Source organism: Mobula birostris, chromosome 16 (assembly GCF_030028105.1).
Source record: "Mobula birostris isolate sMobBir1 chromosome 16, sMobBir1.hap1, whole genome shotgun sequence".
NCBI classification, from domain to species: Eukaryota; Metazoa; Chordata; class Chondrichthyes; order Myliobatiformes; family Myliobatidae; genus Mobula; species Mobula birostris.
This window is the reverse complement of record NC_092385.1, coordinates 54305628-54318131: the sequence shown is the minus strand read 5'-3', so window position 1 is coordinate 54318131 and position 12504 is coordinate 54305628. Positions and strand designations below refer to the sequence as shown.

Genomic DNA, 12504 nt, shown 5'->3' with positions numbered 1-12504 from the left:
CATTACTATATTGATTGTTTTGCAGCAACAGTACAGTACAAGACATAAAAATGACTCTAAGTTACAAAAATGCACAGTGCAAATGAGGAATGAGGTAGTGTTCGTGGGTTCATGGACCAGTCAGAAATGTACTTTTTCATTTAGAGATACAGATTGGTTTCTCCAAGGATCACCACCTTGTCATAGCGGACAGGCTTGTGAGTTCCTGAGACCCCAGGAGCGATGCCGTCTGCGGTTTGGTCATCTGGCTCCTGGTAGGGTCACCCATGGCGGTGATGCCAAGAGGTTGGATCCAGACGAAGAGTGATAAACTACAACCTCAGCAGTGGAGCTGGTGGAAGATGATGACGCATCACAATGGCAGTGAAGGCGGAGGAAGGCCGTAGCAGAGAAGGGTCCCCAGCTGTCTTGCATTCCAGGCCACTGGACCTTGATCTGTCAAGAACTGTGTGTCGGTTGTCCATGCATCAGCCTTGCCACATTAAACAAAGTCATGCACAGGTGTTTTCCATTAAGGAATCCACAACAGCACAGTAACATACTGTTCCGGCAACCAGCCCCTGCTATTCAATTACATCCATGTGACCAATTAACTTATTAACCCTTCCATCTTTGGAATGTGAGATCAAAGCAGACAACCAGGAGGAAACCCACGTGGTCAAGGGGAAAATGTATAAATTCTTTACAGACAGTTATGGGAATGGAACCCAGGTCGATAGCACTGTAATACTATTGCTATGCTATGCTATTGTGCCACCGCAAGATCTGATGGTGGAGAGGAAGAATCTGTTCCTAAAATGTTTTCAGGCTTCTGTATATCCATCCCAATGGTAGTAATGAGAAGAGGGCATGCCCTGGGCAGTAAGATGGATGCTACCTGCTTAAAGCATTGCTTCCTGAAGTTGCCCTTGAAGGCCTGGTTAAGTGCAGTCCCAGCATTACTCAAGGAACTTAATACTAGCACAAGTCTGCCTGCTTAATATGAAGAACATAACAAAGAAAAGGAGGACTTCTTTATGCCTGTCCACCATTCAATAAAACTATCAGTCATGATACTGAATATAGTGCCTTTTTCCTGCACTAGGGCTATATCATCTAACATATAAAATTCTGTTAACTTCTATCTTGTAACATACTCAGCAAGTGAGCCCCTAGGGCCCTCTTGAGCACAGAATTCCAAATACTCACCACCCTCTGGGTTAAGAAAATCGGAACATAGAACATAGAACACTACTGCACAGTATAGGCCATTTGGCCCACAATGTTGTGCCAATCTTTTAATCTAACCCTTCCCTCCCACATTGTTGTGTTTGTGTTGAGGGAGAGTGCAGAGCACACCAGGATGCCAGCATGCAGGGTACTCCCCTGAACTTTACTGATAACCCTACTTGTACAGTATGTGAACTCCACCCATGTGGGAGTGCCTAACTGAGTGACATAGGAATAATACTATTAACTACCACTACATATCGGCTTCTTGAAAATAGAGAAGAAGAAGTATACTTTTTGTCTATAGAATTGCATTGAAATTATATTCCCTGAAATTGAGCGATTCAGTTCACTTTACCTATAATAAGTTTACACGTAACTTATGCTCCTTGCATAAACATAAAAAAGAATTGCCAACATTACAACTGCCTTTTTATTTTGTTTTTAATGATTGCTCATTCTCCTCGTTTTCCTCCTCCCCGCCCCCATTTCTTCTTTTTAATTAACAGTTTCATTTTGAAATGTTTTTAACTCTTTTTTAAAAACATTAAGTCTAACGGAGGTCAGGGTAGACTAACATTCGGGCAAAGTGAGAGGATTATTCTGCCTCTTTGGCACTTGCCCTAAGCTATTAGGCTATGGAGTGTATCTCTGTGGTGGGACAGATAAATGACCCAATCTGGTATAGGTTCCTGGAAGTGTTGGAGTGGATGGAGATTCTTGAACAGGTGCATTCAAGTGATCCTTGTCACAAGGATTAGGCCACTCTATTTCCTTCTCTACCTTTCGAATGAGCACACACCAGTTTCACCGGATTTCACCTTGTGATGTTCTGATCACAAACGATCGTGGTGCATTCTGTTGGACTGTTGTTCCTTTGGTGAATTGATCTGAAACCCAAACAGCTTTAGCACCCCTGAGTGGCGACAAAGATTTTGCTCTATGTTTGAGATCGTTCATGCTCTTTGTTTTCTCGTGCTGTGTTGTCTCAAAATTTCTCACTTTGTCTAAGTGAGGTTGGAGAAAGGAGGAAAGGACGGGCAGGCTTGTTCTTAGTCTCGGGCCCATTGACAACTCTGATGGATTGTAGCCATTTGTAAGAGGTATGGAGTGCTCATTTGCAGTGCTTTGTGGGGATCTTTTGCCTTCAGTAGGAGACTCTTAACAGTTTGCACTGCTCTTTCCGCTTCTCCATTTGGCTGTGGGCAAGGTGGACTGCTTGTCTGGTGTTTGAACTCACAGTCCCTAGCAAAGGCTTTGAATTCTGAGCAGCTGAATTGTGGGCCGTTGTCTGACACAAGTTTCTCTGGTATTCCATGGAGAGCGAATACAGCTTTCAGGTTCTGTGTAGCTGCTGCTGAGGATGTAGAGGACAGCTTGGACATTTTAACAATCCACGAGTAGTAATCCACAGTGAGAAGATATTTGTCTCTTTTCAGCTTAAAAATGTCTGTGCCTGCAAATTGCCATGGAAAGTTTGGGAATTCTGTGGGGCAGAGAGGTTCAGCATGATTTTTGTGCAGTTTTTTGCATGCTTCACACTACTTTACATAATCTCCCAGCTGTGTGCTCAGACCAGGCCACCACACGGATTGACTTGCTCTTAGGTGACATTTGTCGATGTTCATAGTAGATTTGACTGATGATTTTTGGTGTGGATAGAAGCAGGAATGTTGAGTCTGGAGCCCTTTAGCAGCAAATCATCAAGAATGGTGTGTATGTCTCTTTCAAGCCAGTAAGGTCTGATTTCATGAGCTCCTTTTCGAACAGCTGGCCATCCATGCTCACAGTATTGCATGACCTTGCTGCAGATTTGGTCCTTTTTCAACTCAGTACGAATTTCATCCAGTTTACTCTGTGATGCAGGAAATCTTTCACATACCTGAGTTAAGTCAATATTAGTAAATCCCAGGAGGGCGGACTCAGCTTCTGTCCATTTATTTTTGCATGGCATCCTCAACAAAGTGTCTACTGTTGTGATGGATTGTCCTGGGATATGTTCAATGTCACAGTAGTATTGAATAAGCCTCTTTCTGAATCTTTGCAGACATGGAGGTAGGTCATCCAAGCGTTTTGAGCTAAGGAGGCTGAGAAGTGGCTTGTCGCCTGTTTCAAGTAGGAACTTAGTGCCCATCAAGTAGCAGCTGAAGCATTCACAAGCCCACACAGTACCAGCATCTTCTTTTCTATTTGGGTGTAACACTTCAGTAGGAGTCAGTGCTCTCGATTCATATGCCAGCAGTTTCCACACACCACTGCAGTTTTTCATGAGCACTCCCTACTAGGCCAAAGGAAGAGGCATCTGCTGGGATCTTGATTGCTTTATTCGCATCAAAGAACGCCAATGTTGGTGGAGAGATAAGCTCTACTTAGTTGATGAGAATTACTTTACCTGTGGTGTGTCCCAGGTCCAAATGTTTCTCTGAGCGAGGAGGTTATGTGGTGGCTTTGTTTTCTCTGCCAAATCTGGAATGAACCTTCCCAGCTGGTTACCATGCCAAGGAAACTGTGGATCCCTGATACCTTCGTAGATTGTTCCATGTTCCGAACTCCTGCCAGTGTGTCCGAATCCAGCTGCACTCCCTCTGAGGACAATTGGTGGCCTAAGAACTTCACCTCCAACTTTGCAAATTTGCATTTATTTTTGTTCAGGGTGATTCTAGCCCTGTTTCACTTTCTCCAAGGCAGCTTCCACTCTTTTGTCATGTTCCTCACTTGAGCCTCCGATGATGATAATATCATCCATGTGGCAGACTACTTCTTCCAGCCCCTTCAAAATTTGGTCCATCCTCATCTGAAAGTGTTCAGGGGCTGATGAGATGCCAAAAGGGAATCTCTTGAAAGCATAGCATCCATATGGCGATAAAGGTTGGGCATTTCTTGACTTAGGAGCTAAGTAGATTTGACAGAACCCCGAGTTTGCATCTAGTTTGGTGAAGAACTTTGCTCCAACCTGCCTACCCAATACGTGCTCAACAGAGGGAAGAATAAACTTCTCTACATTATTCAATTTTGTTAAGTCAACACTGATCGTCACTGTGCCATCTGGCTTACGTACCAGTCTGTAGATCCAGTTATGATATCAAGCACCTCCATTTTCTCAAGTGCAACTTTGACTTTGCTCATCGATGGGACTGATATATGCCCCACTGTGGTCAGAGAGAGGGTGTCACTCCTGGCCTCATTTGGATAAAGTACCCTTCTGTCAGTTATCCCAGGCCTGTGAACAACTTCCGCCACTGGACATTGTTAGTGAATCCAACCTTGCAATGAGGTTTTTCGTCTCAATGGCATGTCATTCCAATAATAGTGAGATGAAATTCTGACCAACATACACGTCGTCTTTCAACTGTTTCTCAATTTTACAGATGAAAGTAGCAAACCTTCCTTTCACACTGAGCTTATGCTTCCCTGGCTTTTTGTCCAGCTTCTAGCTTTACCTCAGCATCATTTTTCTGCCTGAGTTCTGCCAGTTGCTGACGAACATTCTCACTGTGCCTGCAGCTAAAGTCTCACTGACAGTTTGGTGTCTAGTATCCCAACAATAATCCTGTCTCTAATGAGCTCATTTCTCAGAATTTCATATGCGCAGTTGCCTGACAGGGCATGCAGTGCTGTGACGAAATCACTTACACATTCATCTGGCTCCTGACTATGAATGAAAAATCAAGAGACATTGCATGGTTTATTCTTGATTTTTTTTATTATGAATGTTTCTTTTGATACACAGTATAAAAAAACATAATTTTACTCACCTCCATCACTCATTCCATATGCCCAACTCCTTCCATGTAAAAAAAGTTGTCCCTCAGGTCTTTTTTAAAATTTTCCCTTGAAATTAGTCCAATTTACCTGCTTTTGGCCCATCTCCCTCTAGACCTTTCCTATCCATGTACTGCACCTGTCCCAGCACCTTTTGATTTTACATTCATAGTCAATGCTTTAAGTAGATTTCTATTACATTGCTTAAAACCAACAGGACTGTTCCCACTCATGTGGCTCTCTCAAGTGGTACAATGCTGCAACAATTGAGCGAGTTCCTCACCCCACAAAAAACAGAAAATCTGCAGATGCTGGAAAACGAAGTGACGCACACAAAATGCTAATTGAATGTACCTGCCTTAACCACTTCCCTGTCAACTTGTTTCATATGCCCACACCCATCGTGGAAAAACTTCCCCTTCAGGTCCTTTTTAAATGTTTCTCCTCTCACCTTAAATCTAATGTTCTTGAGTTTTACTTTAATTAGGAAACTTAGAAAGACTGCATTGGTACTCTGCAGTGTTCTGATACTTTGGTTCTTTTGATTGTCCAGTCTGAACTGTCATAGTGAAGTACCCCATGGTATTTAAAAAAAATCACAGTTCCCTGCTGGACTGCCAATGGAGCAATGCTTTGTCTTTGGCTCAATGTGGAGAGGCTGGCAGTAAGGGTTGGTGGGTCAAGATGAGAAGTTTGTAGTAGAAGTGTATTATCTATCAATCAACCCCTCAGCCTTCTGAGTTCACCCAGCTCCAGCTCCAGTTCTCAAACATGGTCTGTAAGAAGCTGCAGTTAGATGCACTTCTTGCATATGTAGTGTTCAGGGACACTGGACGTCTCCTTGCCTTCCCACATCTCCGAAGAGAGCATTCCACTATCCTGCCTGGCATTCCCACTTCTCTAACTGTGTAGAAAGAAAGACAGGGGAAAAAAAACTTAACCAAAATCTACCTGTACCCTCTGCCTCTTGCTAAAACCTCTTGACCCAAGGCCTCAAACTCCTCACTCTAACACAATCCAAAGGCAGTTCCAACAATGTCTGTTCTGGTTAAATTTAACTTATTTTTATTGGCCCTTGCCAAGTGTCTAATTACTCTGTGATCTCAAGTTCACTGAATGTCCCAGTTGGCCCACTCACTTTTTCTAATCTCACTCCCACAATGCATAAGCCAACAGCTCTACCCAATCTCAGACGATGATAAGATCTGGGTAGTTCTGTGAATGCTTGGAGGAAGATTTGCCAGTGTCCAGCAATGGGCCACACTAACCGTGCCACCAGGATGGAGTGCTGATCCCCACAACTCATCAGTAAGTGTTTGAACCCCATACCCAACTCACACAACCTCACAAGCACCTAGCTAGGTAGAGCAATGCAGTGGTTCATTGTCAGATTCCGGAACAGCTATCGCATCAGGTTCTCGTAACAACCTGCACAATCCTAACCCTAACTCAGGACACTACGGGACACCTCTTACACTACCATGAACCTATCTCTTATTGTATCTTTTTTTTTGCATGAAGGTTCTTGACTTTGCATGTCTCTTTCTTCATTGGCTTCTGTAATAAAATATTCAGTGCATTGCCTGAACATGTGTCCCTGCAGTCAAGTTTTACATTGCACCTGTACCTCACCACACATACAAATAACAATAAATACATAATTTTTTATCATTTATCCTGTCAATAACGTGCCAATTATAAATAATGACAAACAAGGTAAAATCTGCAGATGCTGGAAATCCGAGCAACACACAGAAAATGCTGGAGAAACTCAGCAGGCCAGGCAGCTCTGTGGGGGAAAAAATACAGTTGGCATTTCAGGCCAAAATCCTTCGGCAGGACCCTTTTGGGTCCCTTGTGATCACATCTGCGTACTAGTGTACGTCACTTTTGTGTCCCTTTATGATAGCCATCTCTATTCCTTCACATATTTATCCATCTCATTTGGATTCAAAAATCAACCAACCCGCTCTCACTATTGCCATTGTTTTGATCTCGTCCTCATGTTTAAGATTTGCTTACTTCGTGCTCATGATTCAAGTTAAGTAGCATACCAAGCTGGAGTCAAAGAAACGGCAACTTGATACGCTAAGGGTACGGAAACTATTATAGATGTTTTTATTGCCTTGCAATGAAGTTGATGGTGACTGGAGATTGTTGAGATGAAGCAAGCTGCCTTATTGCCATGCCTCAGAGAAAATTTGGACAGAAAGAGGCTTACTGACGATAATTAAAGCAATCTGTAATGCAACAATGCCAAGAAGGATTACTTTAGTTTCTCAACTAGCAATAGAAGAGATTTGAGAGAACACACCCTTTGCGGAGCCTCACTTTCTTGGCAATTGATTACAAAGCTATTACTGTCATTTGCAGGGAGTGCGTATTTACAGAGAAACAGCATCACTATGCCTCCGGACTTAATTCCGCAATCAGTCCTCTTTCCAGACATAATGAATATCCATTTATTATCCATGGTTATAATGGTATACAGCGCAAATAAAAGCCCTTTGGCCCATCAAGTTGATGCTGACCATCTTGTATCCACTTACACAAATCCCATTTTTAACTCCTGAATCAACTCTTCCTGAATTTCTTGCCACTGACCTACAATGGGGGGCAATTTAAAGTCCCCAATTAGTCTCTTGACTAGCATGCATTGGGCATCAGAGCATCTATGGGAAACCCATGTGGCCACACGGAGAACATGCAAACTCTACTTAGGCAGCACCCAGGATCAGGATTGAACTTGGATTACTGGAGCTGTGTAGCAGCCAAACTATCTAGTGCTTAAGGGCTGAATACAATTACTAAGCAAAGCATGTGGCCCACTCTGTCCTGTCCCACCTGGAAAGTGGGGTCTCATATACCAGACAGCTGTTTATAGACTTCATAGAAACCATAGAAAAACTACAGCACAGAAACAGGCCTTTTGGCCCTTCTTGGCTGTGCCCAACCATTTTCTGCCTAGTCCCACTGACCTGCACACAGACCATATCCCTCCATACACCTCCCATCCACATATCTGTCCAATTTATTCTTAAATGTTAAAAAAGAACCCGCATTTACCACCTCGTCTGGCAGCTCATTCCACACTCCCACCAATCTCTGTGTGAAGAAGCCCCCCCAATGTTCCCTTTAAACTTTTCATCCTTCACCCTTAACCCATGTCCTCTGGTTTTTTCCTCCCCTTGCCTCAGTGGAAAAAGCCTGCTTGCATTCACTCTACGTATACCCATAATAATTTTATATACCTCTATCAAATCTCCCCTCATTCTTCTACGCTCCAGGGAATAAAGTCCTAACTTATTCAACCTTTCTCAAGTCCCGGCAACATCCTTGTAAACCTTCTCTGCACTCTCTCAACCTTATTTATATCCTTCTTGTAATTTTGTGACCAAAACTGAACACGATACCCCAGATTCGGCCTCACCAATGCCTTATACAACTTCACCATAACAGTCCAGCTCTTATACTCAACACCTTGATTAATAAAGGCCAATGTACCAAAAGCTCTTTTTATGACCCTATCTACCTGTGATGCCACTTTTAGGGATTTTTGTATCTGTATTCCCAGATCCCTCTGTTCTACTGCACTCCTCAGTGCCTTACCATTTACCCTGTACATTCTCATAACACCTCATTTCGGTGTTCACCATCATCACACCCCAGAAACTGGTGAGAAAACTGTCCTCGCTGGGTCTTAACACCTTCCTCTGCAACTGGATACTGGACCTTTTAACAGTAAGGCTACAGTCAGCCTGTGTGGACAGCAACATCTCTCGAATCATTATGCTAAGCAGTGGCTCTCTCCAAGGCTGTGTGCTCAGCCTGCAGCTGTTCACACTACTGACGCACGACTGAGTCACAGGATCCAGCTCAAACCATGTCATCAAGTTCACAAACGACACAACAGTGGTTGGTTTGCAAAGAACGATGACGAGACGGAGGTTAGAGAGAAGTGGAGCGGCTGGTGGACTGGTGTGAGAAGAACAACCTAAGCCTGAACGTAGAGAAGACAAAGGAAATCATTGTGGACTTCAGGTAGATGCAGACGAAAAATCTCCCTCTGTGAATACATACATGGCTCCTCCGTAGAGAGCTAAGTAGACCAAGTTCCCGGGTTTCACATTACAGATGACCTCGCCTAATAGCACCTCCCTGAATAAGAACTCCCTTCTTAAGAAGATTGAGGCAAGCAAGGCTCCCTCTCACCACCATCTTAACTGCATTTTGTAGGAACACCATTGTGAGAATCCTGCCAAGCTGCATTTCCATCTGGTATGGGTGCAGTTGAGCTTAAGACCAGAAGTTCCTACAAAGATCTGTGAGAACATTTGAGAGGACCTTCGGGGTCTCCCTACCATCCATCAGGGACATTTATCAGGAGCACTGTGTATGCAGGGCCCTTAGTATTATTAAGGATCCCACCCATCCATCTGGCATCCTCTTTGCCTTTCTACCATCAGGCAGGAGGCTACAATGCATAAAAACAAGAATGGTCAGGATGAGAAACAGTTTCTTCCCCCAAGCCATTAGGCTTCTGAACTCCCTGACGCATTGCATTTGAAGTGTCACGGTTAATCTGTTCCATACCATACAATATTTAATATTAGTGCACTCTAGTTTGTTGTTCATGTGTGATTCATCTGTAGATTTTATCCTTACCTTCATAAGTTATTCTGTGTTATGTGTGTTATGTGTACTACTGTGCTTTACATCCTGTTTCAGAGAAACGATGCCTCGTTTCTATATATATTATGTGGTTATATACATTATATACATGTATATAGTTAAATAACAATAAACTTGACTTGAGTTGACTTGATATTGTCAGAAACATAGAAAGCAGGAAAAGAGGAACATATAGACCATTTGGCTCTTCAACCGGAATGCATTATTCAAAAAATAATGGATGATTACCGAATGAGTTGTCAATAAATCTTGTATCCAATTCAGTACTACATCTTTGGTAAGTTCAATTTAAGCAAATACACATAACAAATACAGAATTAATTTAAGTAAATAAAATGTAACAACTGAAATACTTTTTGTCCCTCAATCTATTGCTTTTCATCAAAACTGGGAGATGTTAGTGATAACGAAATTTAAGATGCAAGAAAATGTGCCGGTGCCTTGTACAGCTTATATTTTGTGTTGTCTGCACCGGTGTGCTTGTGATGCTGCCCAAACAAGCCTTTCCTTGTACCTGCATCAGCTGCACTTCAAACTTGACGAGACGAGGGGATAGAATGGAGGGAAGGTGGAGAGAGAAGGTAGGAAAGAGCAAATAACAGAAGAACTGACTGTGCAAGGAGAAAGAGAACAAGAACAGACTGTGGACATAGTCACAGAGGACAACCCCCCCCCCCCCATTAACAAAGTGTTACTCAGAATCTGAATCTGAATCTGTCATGGTCCGGTCTGTGAATTCTGTATTCCGGTTCACGGTCCGGTTTGTGGATTCAGGACTCTGGGTCTTCCAGCTGTCCCTTGTTTCGGTTGGGTTAATCATAGGCACCTGATTCCCATCTTGGGGCTTGGAATATAAGTAGCCTTGGGGTCGAGTGTGGGCTTCTGGTATGTCTTGTCAAGATCCTCTCGGAGCAACCTGCTGGTGGAAGGCTAGAGCGGCCACTTGCCATCTTTAGGCTGCGTTGGAGAACCACCACTTCATGGAGCCTTGCTGTCAGTAGTCGGAGCAGTCTTTGCGGTATGGATTCAGCTGTTTCCTGGGCCAGCTGAGTGGCTGTCAGCCACTCTGAGCTAGGTAGGGATCTGGCTGTTTCCGTAGCCAGCTGAGGTTGCTGGCTGTAACTGCGACTTGGAGCAACCCCGAAACAGAGATGTAACTGTCTGTCGTTCTTTGGTGTTTGTCTCTTCTTGTCCTTGCCTCCGTGGGGTAAGTCAGGCCGTTCTGCCATTGTCCTGCGGGGGGACATGTCTTGTCTTGTCTTTGCCTCTGTTGAGTCTGGCTGTTCTGCCGTTACCCGATGGATGGACCTGTCCCACCTTGGTGTGGAGATAAAGTTGAGTCCCAGCTTGTCTAAGGATCAGTCCCAGCTCTATGCCTATGTACTGTCCAGTCTCGTGTTAGTGTCGTGTTAAAGATGAGTCCTGGCTTTTTGAAGGATAAGTCCTGGCTCTATTTTGATGTACAGTTCCCAGTCTGCCTCCAAGCTCCAGCCTCCGAGTTATCAGCCTCAAGACCCCGGCCTCCAGCCTCAAGACCCTGGCATGCGGCCTGCAGCCTCAAGACTCCAGACTGCTGCCTCGTCCTGTCCCGTAATTGCGTCATGTCCTTGTCTGGTTCTGGGGTCCCAGCCCGAGGCAAGACCCACGTTCTGGGTCCTTGTCCAGTCTCCGGCTCGGACTCCAAGCCCAGGGTCCTAGTTCATGGTTCCTAGTCCTGGTCCCGCTTTCCCAAGCCCAGGCTCCTAGTTCATGGTTCCTAGTCCGAGTTCCCTGTTTCTTGTCCATGTCCTTGCCCAGGTCCTGCATCCTAGTCCTGTTCTTAGTTCTTCAGTGTCTGTGTCTTGCATTTGGGTCCGTTCTCAATGCCCCCATTGTGACAGAATCAGGTTCATTATCACTGACAAATGTCATGAATTTTTTGTTTTATGACAGCAGTTCAGTGAAATACATAAAATGTACTATAAATTATAATAAGAAATATATATGAAATATTAAGTAAGTAGTGGAAAAAAGACAGAGCAAAAATAGTGAGGTGGTGTTCATTGTCTGTTTGGAGCAGGTGGTGGAGGGGAAGAAGCTGTTCCTAAAGTGTTGAGTGTGTGTCTTCAGGCTCCTGTATGGAAGCAATGAGGTGTCCTGGGTGATGGGGGTGCTTAAAGTTTGATGCCACCTTTTTAAGGCATCACCTTTTGTAGATATTCCTGATGGTGGGGAGGTTAGGGTTTCTGGCCGAGTTTACAACCCTCTGAGTTTATATATCCTTTTCAGTTCAGATTCTGCGAAAGGACAAACTCACTCTCATTACGCAGGGACATCTATAAGAGGGAATTATTTATCTAACGGCAGATTTTAAACCTCAGACATTAACTGTTTTTCCACAGATGATGCCTGACCTGCAGAGCATCGACATGAGATGCTTTCTCAAGAAGATGACCTCCATCGTCCATGCTCTCCACCCACTGCTACCTTCAGGTAGGACCTACAGAAACCTGCTGTCCCACAAGGTTCACGAACAGCTACATTCCTACAGTGGTTGGGTTCTTGAACTGATCTGCACAACATTAACCCAACCCCAGCAATGAAACATCATGGGCCACCTCTTGCATTATCACGGACGTCTCTGATCGTGATGGTTTTTTTGCATAAATACTTTTTCGCACAGCCGCTCCCTTGTTTAATTTGTGTAGCGTGTTGTCTGAATGCCTCCGCCTGTGACGCGGCTGTAAGTAAGTTTCTCACTCTACCGGTACCTCAGAGGGCTTCAGGCGGCAGCAAACTCCACCTGTCTCTGGACTTGACTTAAAATTCAAAAGGCAAGTTGTCACCTTTACCGTGAATGGA

At 44.0% G+C, this 12504-nt stretch overlaps 1 protein-coding gene across 1 annotated transcript in view; it reads right to left on the bottom strand.

Annotated features, from left to right (window-relative positions):
- LOC140211142 (protein SSUH2 homolog) overlaps positions 1-12504 on the bottom strand; it is a 64635-nt gene that overhangs the window by 51304 nt on the left and 827 nt on the right. The gene's annotated exons all lie outside the window — the stretch shown is intronic.